The 13119-nt window shown below is 42.1% G+C and overlaps 1 pseudogene; it reads left to right on the plus strand.

Moving 5' to 3' along the window:
- Positions 1 to 9603: 9603 nt before the first annotated feature.
- On the plus strand, positions 9604 to 11074 carry LOC120594408 (histone deacetylase 2-like; annotated as a pseudogene).
- The last annotated feature ends 2045 nt before the right edge of the window (positions 11075 to 13119 follow it).

A 13119-nucleotide genomic window follows, 5' to 3' on the forward strand; every position in this document is an offset into this window, starting at 1 on the left:
CCAAGACAAAGTTCAAGTATCATGTAACCACCCCAAGACAGTCCCAACAGACTGAAGGCTTCCCACCGAGGGAAAACCAGAAAAACTAACAGAAGTACAGCATTTTTCCTAGGAAAAAGTGTGGACACAGGAGGCCTACCCTCGAGTAAGACACCCACAATGTTTTAAAGATGCATGCGATTTCACATCAAAATCTCATGTGTCTCCCCCACTTACAAAAAAGTCCCGCATACCAGTACGGGCTAGAGCAGACTAGCAGCTGCTTCCTGTGTAAGGGGCACGGAGCTCACAGCTCTCACAGCGCCTTCACCACCCCTATTACCTTATTCCTGGGCGGCTATTCTCATTTGCTTTATCTTCCTGGCCTCTAAGGCACATGCAACTCCCCACTTAAGTTTTCAGTTAGCAATAATCACACCTCGGATAACCCTTATTGGCTACCACACTGTCACTGCGCAAAGCTCCAACCCCCCACTTAAGGTTTCTGAGGAAGATGGGGGAGTCAGCTCCTAAACACTCCTCTTTGGTTTGATAGAAAAAAAGAGGGGATAACCTTGTGGCTTCTTTTCATCTTTTAAATATCTTCTACAATTCTTGGCTAAATTTAAAATGAGAATCATTAAAGAAAAGGCGTGGTGAAAAGGGAGAGGCAGGGGACAAAAATCCCTGGAGGGAAAACAAATCTAGATTTAGCAACTACCAGAAGACGGCTTCCTCCAGGCCCTTGATCTTAAACTTCCTAAGCAGAAGGACATCAGCAAAGATTTAGGAGGTACTTGAGGCCCTGCCTTTGCGGTGGCCCTGGCCGTTACACTTTGGTTTCAGTTTTAAGCACATGGCTTTGAAGGGGACTTTCCCCACCAGAGCAGGAAGAGGCCACATCTGGAACAGCCCCAAAGAAAGGAATAAACTGAGCTGAAAACACTCAGCTGCCAAACAATAAAGATGAGATGCTGGAGTGTCCACACAGCTGGCAGCAGCTGGAACTAACCAGGTGCCCATCAAGATGGAGACTCTGGACCTTATATAAACCAAACCCTAAGGTTTGTGAAAGCACAAAGTCTGTCGTCAGGGCTGGGAAAAGGAAATGAAAGCTAACTCATAGCTATTGGGAAAACGAAAAGTTTATGCCAAGTCAATGTGAAGAAAGAAGTGCCCCAAAATGGCCTTTCTGGTGGAGGATAAAGGAAGGGGTCATTGAGATAAAATCAGCCAGGCACATCTCCCAGAGATGCAAATTCCATTTGCCTCCCAGCCCCCAGCTAAGAAGAGTGGGGAAAGGGGTGCTTTTTAAAAAAATAGATAATACATTAAAAATTCAAACAGTAAAAAGTACATGGTGAACTTTCTTATCATCCTTCGGATACCCAGTTCCTCTCCCTAAAAAACTTATACATTTCTTTTTTACCTTCCAAATTTATACATATATAGTTTATATATGCAAGCAATATTTTTTCCTCCTTTTTTTTCTAAAAAAAGGCAGCATATTATAACATAACTCAGACACTTGCTTTTTCACATCTTGGTATGTCTTGGAGAATATTCCAGATTAACACAATTTTCACTTACTTATCGTGTGGGTAGGTTCTGCGACTTTAAGTGAAATGACATGTAACGAAACCAATTTTACCGCAGGCTCATTGATGTAAACAGGCACACATAAACAAGAGTTAGGTTACTACAGCGCCTGGCATCTGTTACAAAGAAATGACATGGAAGGAAACAGCGCTGTTTGTAGTTGCGTAGTCCACGTTCCTTCGTGTGGCTGCACCAGCTTTTCGATTAACGTTGACCATTAAGGCTATTTCTAATCTTTGTTATTACCAACAGCCCTGCAGTGTAAAACCCTACACGTAAGTCATTTCTTACATGTGCAAATAAAGGTACATTCCTGGAAGAGAAAGTGCTGAAAAATTTTGCTAATTATTGGCAAATTGTCCTCCACAAAATTCATGCCAACTTTACTCTCCCATTTGCAATACAGGGCAGTGCTCCAGGCATGAATTCAGATGATTTCAACCCCACCTAGCTGAGAAACCAACTACACACTACAGACAGCTTAGGTGAGTCAGCCCCAGGAAGAAAGTGTTGCTCCTTCCGAAGCTTTTCCTTTATACTTTTATTATTTGCAGTCATCAAATTTGGGATGATCACTTATTTAGTCAGTCAGTCTCACCGCTCTGGCCTGTGAACACTTCAAGAGCTAAGATTGGGCTTTATTCACCTTTGTGCCTCCAGGGTATGGCCCAGACTAGGTTATCAATAAATGTGTATTAGATGAGTGAACAAATTAATAAATTGGGCTCCTAGGTTCCATCTAGGAAAAAGAATTGGAAACTGTAGAATAAGGATTAATGCTGTAATAATCTTAAGAGATTTCTCGACTCTGCAACTTTCCCTTATGTGAGACTTTTGTATTCTTGCCTGTATTTCCCTAGAGAGATTAGCAATTAAATATAAAAAACAAAAAAGGCATGTATCTTGCAGACATCAAGAGTATCTTGACTCAGCAAGCAGGCATCTTCACCCCTTGGGCCCACAGTGACCACATAGCCAGGACGCAGATTCCGTCTAGATCCCAAGTCATGGCTCAGTAGTCCTATATTTTGATGCAACATGAAAGTATTTCCTGAGAGCTGCAGAGTGCCAGGCTCTGGGCCAGGGCTATCTGAGCTCCACTCTGGCAGTATTTCGAAGCTTTGCCCCACAACCCATAGTGAACATTTGTTGCTTCCCCTGCCCCCCAAAACGCATCCTTATTCAGCACGAGACCCTGCTGCTGGCCCCTGACTTCAGAGGTGGGTTCAGGGGCCAGCAAACAACCATAATTGGCCTTATCAGAGTGACTCCCAGGGCTGTTACAGTTTCTCCTAGACAAGAGGTATGCCCTTTCTGGCTGGACCAGAGCCGGAAAGGAATGGGCTGGAGCTACTGCAGCCATTTTTTTTTGCTACTGCACAGGATGAACTTGCTGAGAATGGAGCTTAGAGATAGAATATGAGACTAAATCATCAGGAAGTGAAATCAAGGTCCTGACATTTAAGTCCAGCCATGGCTAAAGTGAGATCTACCCCCTGGAATTTTCAGTTACGTGAGCAAATAAATTCCCTTTTTGCTTAAACCTGTGCATGCCGGGCTTTCAGTTATATGCAAGAAAGAGCCCTGATGTGTGGCCCCTCTGACTATAGAAAATGAATCACATGAGAAATTTATTTCGCAAAGCTGCCAGAGACCTGAGTTATAAGTCTGGGTACAGGTAAAAGGCCCCTGAAGATTAGGAGAAAAGATTTCCTAGACTACCTGGGTAAAACAAAGACACTAAGGAAAGTCAGTAAGAGGCATTCTACACTTCACTAAGATACAAGAGATGTGTAAGACACGGAAGATAATGAGAAGTGAGTCAGTCAAAAGCCAGGTTCAGTATCTGGGGGTTGTCAGCTCAGTCCAGGAGTTGGGATGGGGTGCCAGTCAACTATTACCATGAAAGATAATAAATAATTATTGTTGTTTTGTGTTACTACACAATAAATAACTGAAATGATCATTCCCATATCTGCTTTTCTCCTCTTTTCTCCTGCCTCGGCTAATGTCATTATTATCTCCTGTGATAAATATATACTGTATTTAGTTTTTGTCCCTGGTTCCTGTCACACAGCTAGCTCCTAAAACCCTTGGAATCTCCGGAGTGATAAAAGTGTCATTTGCATACTAATGAGATGATTGATGGATGGGGGCCCCTAGATGGCTTCAGGATGGGTGCTGGTCACCTGAAAGATCAAGGCATTATTAGGGGGTTGGAACTTTCAGTTCACCCCTCAATCTCTGGGAAAAAGGGTCAGAGGTTGAGTTAATCACCAACGCCAATGACTTAATCAGCCATGCCTATGTAATGAAACCTCCATAAAAACCCTTAAACAATGGAGTTCAAAGAGCTTCTGGGTTGGTAAACACATTGAGGTGCTAGGAGGGTGGCGCATCTAGAAAGGGCATGGAAGCTCCATGCCACCCCCACTCCCAATACCTTGCCCCATGCATTTACTCATTCAGTCACAAATATTTACTAATTACCTTCTCATGCCAGGTTTTGTGCTAGGCATTAGAGACACAAAGACTAATGAGGCCTTGCCCCTGTCCTAGGAAAATCACAGTCTAGTCATAATTTAGAAACCAAAACGCAATCATAGAGCAATGGGATTCATGCAGAGATAGAGAAATGTGCAAAGCCTCATAGAGGCCAGAGTAGGGGTCCCTGACCCAGCTGGGAGTAGTGGGGAATGGGGTGAGGTGTCAGTGAACTTTTCTTCATGGAAGTGATGTCTGAGTTTTAAAAGTTTAAAGGCTGAAGGAGAACTGGCCATGTGAAGAGGAGAAGAGAAGGTATAGCAGAGTGGGCAGCTTCGAGAGTGGCTCAGAGGTGAGGGCAATGTGGTCTGAATCCACTGACTGGCTGAATGCAGGCTCATGTCACTTCTCACCTGGACAAGGATCATTAACTTCCCTTGCCGTCCATTCTCGTCCAATACCACCAGAAAATCTCTCTAAAGCCCAAATTTGATTTCCTGTCTCCCCTACTTGCACCCTCCGCTAGTTTCTCTTCCTGTTCATAAATGTCTTAGGGTGCTTTGACAGTATTTCCTGTCTCTGTACCTTCTGCTTTTCTGTCTGCCTGGAATTTCCTGCCTGCCTTGGTTGATGTGGTGAACTCCTATTCATACTTCAGAGTGACTCAGTTGTGACTCATATGTGACTTATTGTACAAAGAGCCCCTCCCACTTGCACACACCTCTGTGGTGCCTGTATTCCTGGGCCCTGAACTTCACCTATTTACAATTCTCCCTCCTGCTCCAGCTATGAGGATGCCACCTCCTCCACCCACTAGCACCAAGACCGGCCTGCAGTGGACCTTCAGCAAATGAGGAAACAAGGGCTCCTAGCTAGGTAAAGATGCAGCTAATGACCCACTAAGTAGAAGTGGCTATAATATTCCTGAGACCCTTCAGACCTAGAAGGAGCTATATGTGAGGGGTTTGCTGACTAGAAGACTGATGCCTCTGCCCCCAGCTCTGCCTCAGATCCTGCCTCCAGGACAGCCTCATACTTCTCAACCAAGGCTCTGACCTGGCTTCTCGACCCATCCTGCCTCCCCTTTGTTCATAGATCTATCCATCTAGACTCCCGTTTATAACCATGAGATGGATGCAGTGGCTTAGAGGCACTGCGTAACTATGTGGTTATTATGATTATGAAGTTCTTATACTTTATGCAGAATATTAGCTTATGTACATTATTATTAAGATTAGTAAAACTCTTTTGGATTAAAAAAAATCCCAATTGAATTTTATTTAATTACAAAAGCAAGGCTCTCTCAGTGCTCATTTAAACAATAAGTTAAGGAAAAGTACCCATCTGTTCCCACCTCCTACTTCCCCAATTCAAATCACTTGGTGTGATTACTGTTAACAGTTGGGTGTGTGTCATTTAAGGCTCTTTTTCATGCCTATACAAATGTGTTCATAATTTTGACACCCCCCCCAAAAAAAATATCTATGTGTTTGTTTAAACAGCTTGATGGACTTCTTTGTCAGTACACATTCTATTTGATTCTTTTTAATAGCCAAATAGTTAAGAGTTCATTATATCACAGGTCAGCAGACTATGGCCTGCAGCCCAAAGATAGATAGCCCAGCACCTAAATAAAGTTTTCCTGAAACACAGCCAACACATATTATTATCTATGGCTGCATGTGCATTACAACACCTGGGTACAACAACCTGGGTTGAATAGTTGTATCAGAGACTCTGTGGCCCACAAATCCTAAAATGTTACTATCTGGCCCTTTACAGAAAAAGTGTGGCAACCTCTGCAATATAACTGTACCATGCTTTATATAACCAGCCCCTATTAATAACACTTAATTTGTTTTCATTTATTCAGCATTACGAACAATCCCACAATTAGCACTTTTTTTTTCATTTACTCCAGTCGATGGCCACCTGGCCACCGTGGAGAGGAACAAACTTTGTCTCTGCCCTCAACGTTCTTCTGGCTGGTCTATTAATCAATAGACATGAGACAGATTAGCAAGAGAAAATAACCAAATTTAGTACATGAGAGAATCAGAGACCCCACATGCAGGAGAAGTTCAGAGATAGAAAGGGAACATGAGTACATAAGACATCCTGAGCTAGGGATGAGGTAAGATGCCTTGGGGGCTTTAAAGGGTCATTGGAGAATGATAAGAACAAATGCTTAGTGAATAGAAGTTTGTCCTGCCCTATAGATAAATCAAAAGAGGTTTAGGCAAGGCCCCTAATTCAAATTCATCTAGGTAGTTAAGGGAGGGCCAGAAGTTTCTCTTGAGCCAAGGGCTAAAGTTGCCTTTGGCTCAAAACAATCTGCATACCAACAGAGGCACATCTTGGGGTGATTTGTTCTGAACCCTCATACCACCATGGGTGATGGGTGTCAGTGAGTGAGAACATGACTGAATGTCAACTCAGTATGTCTACACAGAAAGATTTCCTTTCAAAAGGATCTTCCAGTTAACAGTCTAAGTGGCTCAGCAGGGGACTCTGGGATTATGAGCAATTGCCAAAGTCATTGCAGCAAAGGGCTGTATGAAAAGATCTTGTTTTCATGATAAAGAACCAAAATACCAACTAAAGAGCATCAGAGCACACTCCAGGGCCCAAATGAGGTGAAAATTCAGAGATGTAAAACAACAAAAAATAGATATTAGCAATCGACAATCCACGGCCTACTCTCAATGATGGTAGGATATAAAAGAGCCCAAAAAAGGAGGGGAAAAAAAATTAACAATTTCTAATTGTATGCCAGGCATACGATTACATATGTGAGCCAGATAATGTATACACAGGCATGGTATTCTAAATGTCAATTAACCATTACAGCATGGGCGTCAGCCAATCAGAACAGATGAAGAACTTAAATAACTAATATCACTGAACCCCTGTGAGCCACTGAATATCATGGTGCCCATATTTAAATAAACAATTTAATCCCCACAGTAAATATGCCGCCTGACAGCCAAGAAAAGCAACTTTGAGGAAAAACATCAACCTATACAGCATTCTTCTTCCTTCAAGGAAGCCTCAGGAAATTCTCTCCTCCACTCTAATCACTGAAGATAACTGAAGAAGCAAATATCAGAACTCATGCACAGTCTCAGGCTGTACTGGGGAATATGAATATATGTGTATAGAGTTAAAGTTATACATTCTTATAGCTATTTCTCCAAAGAAGACATACAAATGGCCAATATGTGCATGAAAAGATGCTCAACCTCATTAGTAATTAGTGAAGTACAATTCAAAGCCACAATGAGGTACAGCTTCACACCTACTAGCATGACTAAAAAGACAAACAATAACAAGTGTTGGCAAAAATATGTAGACATTGGAACACTCATACATTGGTGGTAGGAATGTAAAATAGTGCAGCCACTATGGAAAACAGTTTGGTAATTCCCCAAAAAGATAAACATAGAGTTAACATATGAGCCAACAACTCTTTCCCTAGGTATACAGGTTTCTGCCACTGTAGAAAGTAGAGTGTTCCTATGAAATACTTTGTAAACTGAACAGACCTAAAGTGAAGAGGCAATTACTATTAATCTATCTGAAAAAAAAAAAAAAGAGCATTCCCAGACCCCAAAAACAACCTGCCGAATCATGCCAAATAACGCATAAAACCTAAAATAATACTCACATACAGGGAAAGCAGTGCACTCTCACTGCTCAGCACGTGCTGCCTCTACAAAGGCTCACTACAAAACAAATGCGGGATGTTATTTTTGCTTTTTGCCTTTTTTGTAAAAGAGAAAATCCTCTTTGGATTTCTTATGGTTAGCAAAAAACAGGTACTGATGTAGGTCTTTCGTAAAAGGGAAGTGACATAATGCAAGCTTTCAAACAGCAGGAGATACTGTATAATCAAGAGAAAATGAAAACGTGTCCACACAAAAACTTGTACACAAATGTCTATAGCAGTATTATGCACAACAGGCAAAAAGTGGAAATAATACAAGTAGTCATCAATTGATGAATGGTTAAACAAAATGTGACATATCCAAACAATAGAATATTACTCAGCCATAAAAAGGAATGAAGTACTGATACATTCTACAATAAGAGTAAGCCTTGAAAACATTATGCAAAGTGAAAAAGCAGACCCCAAAGACCACATGCACATTGTATGATTCCATTTATATGAAATGCCCAGAATAGGCAAATTCATAGAATGAAAGTAGATTAGTGGTGGCCAGGGACTATGAGAATGGGAAATGGGGAATGCCTCTTAATGGATACAGGGTGATGAAATGTTCTAGAATTAGATAGTGGAAATGGTTGCACAACTCTGAATATACTAAAAACCACTAGATTCACCCTTTAGAAGGGTGAATTTCATGGCATATGAATAAAATTCTTTTAACAGTTACACATCGTTATACAAATGAGCCATACTTATTGGTAATTTAAAGTTTTATCCCAAAGATCTTCTTGTACTAGAGATAACATTTGCTTCATTTTGGCATCCCACCTGAACCCGATTCCAGCTATTCCTACTAGTTCTTTTTGAAACCAAGTCCTCTGCTCAGCCCTGCTGCTAATGGGCCTGCTTCAAACTGTGGTTCTCCCCTAGGCCCTGCAGGCCCCAAATCACACTTCAGAGCCAGACCACTGGCTTTCTTCCTGCATACAGTGCCCTCTCTGATCAGCCAGGCTACCACCCTGGTAGGAACAGGAGTTAGTACCTCTTCCAGGACAGAACATTGCCTGCCTCATGGGGAGCGGTAGGAAGGGAGGAAGGAAAAGAGTCAGAGAAGGAAAGTTCTAGGTTGCTAGAAGCCAAATCTTGCTCTTGACTCATTTATTTCTTAGTTTGCCTGATACTCTATTTTATAATATTCTTTCTCTTTCCTTCTCTCCTTGCATTAACTTATCCATTCATTCTTTCTTTCATACATTATTCTCATGTACCAGACATAGGACCAGGCTCTAAGGAAGCCACATGTTTTCTCTTCCTTTTGGTGAAGCTCCTCCTCCTTCCCGGTTATTGCAAGCTGACACCCTGGCTAACTTTCCTCAGTGGCCATATGGCCTTGATGGTAGATGTCCTCTGTTCTGGAGCCTGTCAGGAACACCTCTGCAGCTTTCCGATAACCTTGTATCTTCCTATTACAAAGCCCATGTCCACTGGAGTCCAGTTCCCAGACTAAGAGATGCCTCTTGCCTAAGTCTATTTATAATGTAAGAAGGCCAGTGGGTCCTGTACACTCTCCGAGTAACCCGCTCCTCATACTTCCGTAGGTCTTTAGGGGGAGGACAATTAACAGCCCTCAGTCTTTGTCCAGGTGGAGGGTCATCTGTAGTGAGGAAGAGAGATGACTTCACAGGGACACAGGATGGGATGATAGGAACCACTGGGTAACAAACAGAGTGAAGCCACAGGAATAGATCAAGAGGGAAGTCCGTAGCCCAGCCCTTCTCTCGCCTCTGAGCCGCGGGAGGGCGGGTTGGGGGCGTGGCATCAGCAGGAGGAGGAGGAGCCGTAGCCTGAAGGTTGCGGTGGCTGGGGAGCCGATGGCATACAGTCAGGGAGGCAGCATGAAGAAAGTCTGCTACTACTACAGTGGTGATATTGGAAATTATTATTATGGACAGGGCCATCCTTTGAAACCTCATAGAATCCGCATGACCCATAACTTGCTGCTAAATTACAGCTTATATAGAAAAATGGAAATATACAGGCCCCATAAGGCCACTGTTGAAGAAATGACAAAATATCACAGTGATGAGTACGTCAAATTTCTGTCAGATAACATGTCTGAGTATAGTAAGCAAATGCAGAGATTTAACGTTGGAGAAGATTGTCCAGTATTTGATGGAGTCTGAGTTTTGTCAGCTCTCAACTGGTGGCTTGATTGCTGGGGCTGTCAAGTTAAATAGACAACAAACTGATAACTGGGCTGGAGGATTACATCATGCTAAGAAATCAGAAGCATCAGGATTCTGTTCTGTTAATGATATTGTGCTTGCCATCCTTGAATTACTAAAGTATTATCAGAGAGTCTTATATATTGATATTGATACCCATCATGGTGATGATGTTGAAGAAGCTTTTTATACAACAGATCGTATAATGACTGTATCTTTCCATACATACGGTGAATACTTCCCTGGAACAGGAGACTTGAGGGGTATTGGTGCAAGAAAAGACAAATACTATGCTGTCCATTTTCCAGCAAGAGATGGTATAGATGATGAGTCATATGGGCAGATGTGTAAGCCTATTATCTCAAAAGGGATGAAAACATATGAACCTAGTGCTGTCATGTTAGTGTGGTGCAGACTCTCTATCTGGTGATAGACTAGGTTGCTTCAATCTGATGATCGAAGGTCATGCTAAATATATAGAAGTTGTAAAAACTTTCATTTTACCATTTCTGATGCTTGGGGGAGGTGGATACAAAATCCATAATGTTGCTCAGTGTTAGACATAGGAGACTGAGTTGCCCTTGATTGTGAGATTCCCAATGAATTGCCATATAATGATTACTTTGAGTATTTTAGACCAAACTTCAAATTGCATATTAGTCCTTCAAACATGACAAACCAGAACACTCCAAAATATATGGAAAAAATAAAACAGCGTGTATTTGAAAATTTATTCATGTTACCTTATGCAGCTGGTGTTCTAATGCAAGCTATTCCAGAAGGCGCTATTCATGAAGATAGTGGAGATGAAGATGGAGAAGATCTAGACAAGAGAATTTCTATTCGGGCATCAGATAAACGGGTAGCTTGTGATGAAGAATTCTCAGATTCAGAGGATGAAGGAGAAGGAGATTGTAGAAATGTGGCTGATCATAAGAAAAGAACAAAGAAAGCTAAAATCGAGGAAGACAAGAAGGAAACAGGACAAAAAAGCGAATGTTAAGGAGGAAAATAAATCCAAGAATAATAGTGGAGAAAAAACAGATACCATAGGAGCCAAATCAGAACAGCTCAGCAGCCCTTGAATTTGAAAGTCTCACCAATTTCAGAACACACACACAAAAAAGAGAAAATGTTGGAAAGAAAAAAAATTTTTTGAAGACTTCTGGCTTCATTTTATACTACTTTGGCATGGACTGTATTTATTTTCAAAATGGCTTTTTTGTTTTTGTTTTTCTTGGCAAGTTCTATTGTGAGTGTTCTAATTATGAAGCAAAATGTCTTTTCGCCGCCATGCTTTATATGATAGTATTTAAAATTGATGTGAGTTAGTATGTCAAAAAACTGATCTATTAAAGAAATAATTGGCCTTTCTGAGCTGATTTTTCTATCTTTTGTAATTATCTTTATTTAAAAATTGTATTGGATTAAAAAATAAATAAATAAAGGAGAAGTCCTAACCCATGAAAGGTCAAGGTGAGTGAGTCCTACCTGCCAGATACATGAAGCACAGTTTGAGGCAATGTAACAGGGGTGAGTGGGTATCCAACAACCTTTAAAATATGGTTTATTATTTTTAATTACAATGTATGCCTTCCTCTTTGGGGGGCCACACCTTGCCTACTTTAATTATACTGTGATAGCAACAATAGTAACAATAAGTAACACTTATGTAGGCTGACTCTGGGCCAGACTACACTGCTTTACATAAGTGAATAAGCTTTATTGGATGGGAGGAGCCACTATTTATACTTCCCGACCAGTGGTCCTTGAGGTCTCCCCATTAGAGTTCTGAAGAGGTAGCCTCAGCATTGGGATGGTGGGCAGCAGCGGTACAGAGAGCACAGGGCACTATGTTTTAAAGAATCAAAAACTCAGAACCCTGGTAGATGATAGCCTGGGATGGTGCCCAGCAACAGAGAAACAAGGCGAAGCTCAAAATCAGGAACCGGGTTGCAGACTGGGATTAGAAAAGAAATCGGAGTGGGAAGTGGGTTCCCAAGGGGACAATCTTCAACATCCTGTAGAGGGGCTGGCGCTACAACACCTAATTCCTCAAAACATGGTCGATTTAATCGCAGTCTCCATCAAGAGCTCTTGGGGCTGCTCATGAAGTAAGACTGGGGCTCGGACCTGGACATGGAGGGCAGGGCTGGTGCCACTATAGGTTTCCACACCTGATTCCCCCATAGGTTACTGATAGGGCAGTGCCTAGGAGAACAAGGGCAGGCACCAATGATCTGGGTGGTGCTGAGTCAAAGATCTAACCCACAAGGAGGGCAAAGAAGAGAGCAGGACAAAACAGCAGAAGCCAAAACAAAAAGCCAAGCTCGGGGATGGGGACCATGGGCAGGGCAAGTGATGATTTCTGAAATGAGATGTAGGCTCAGTGGGTGTCCCTAGGCCATAGACTCCTGGGGCCAGCATATAAAGCAAAAGTTGGAGAAGCAGCAACACAATTCAGAGATTGGCACAGTGCTCCTAGAATGAAAATGGGCCAATGGGCTGCGGAAGAAGATTCTAAAGGAGACAACAGGATGGCCTTGTAAACCAAAATTAATTTTGGACTGTAATATAGAATAAAAAGCATTTGAGCAAAAGGGCTATATATAGCCCAGGAGACTCAGATTCAGGAAGCAATCTAAATTGTGTTCCTGCAGAGACAAAGGGGAAACCACCTTTTATATCCAAAGTTCCCATTCACATTCCGAATTAGGTGTGTTTTATGTAAATGAGGTATCCAAATAGTTCAGTTCTGATTGGTCGGTATAGATGCAAACAAGGATACCATTTGCGCAGTTCAGATTGGGTGGGGAAGATCGCAGTTCATTGGTAGAAGACGAAACCTCGGTTTCCCTGCAGTTTTTGACTCAGACGTGCAAACAAGTGGGCAGAGTGAGAGAAATCAAGACTCAGTCTAAGTTTCTTCCCGGAACCGGAACAGAGTACCTGAGGGGCCCCCACTAGGCTCTCATTAGTCATAAAATTTGGGCCCTCAGTTGACCACAGGAAGTCCATCTAGCAGATAAATTCGTTCTCGGGGTTCATATTAAATGAATCTTATCTCAGGGTCTACAGCATCCAGGGAAAAGCTAAGGGCAAGCCTAGCAGACTCTTTCCAAAAGTCAGTCTTAAGGCACTGGGCAGAAACTAAGTATTAGG

Source organism: Pteropus medius, unplaced genomic scaffold, assembly GCF_902729225.1.
Source record: "Pteropus medius unplaced genomic scaffold, Ma_sr-lr_union100, whole genome shotgun sequence".
Classification (NCBI taxonomy): Eukaryota; Metazoa; Chordata; class Mammalia; order Chiroptera; family Pteropodidae; genus Pteropus; species Pteropus medius.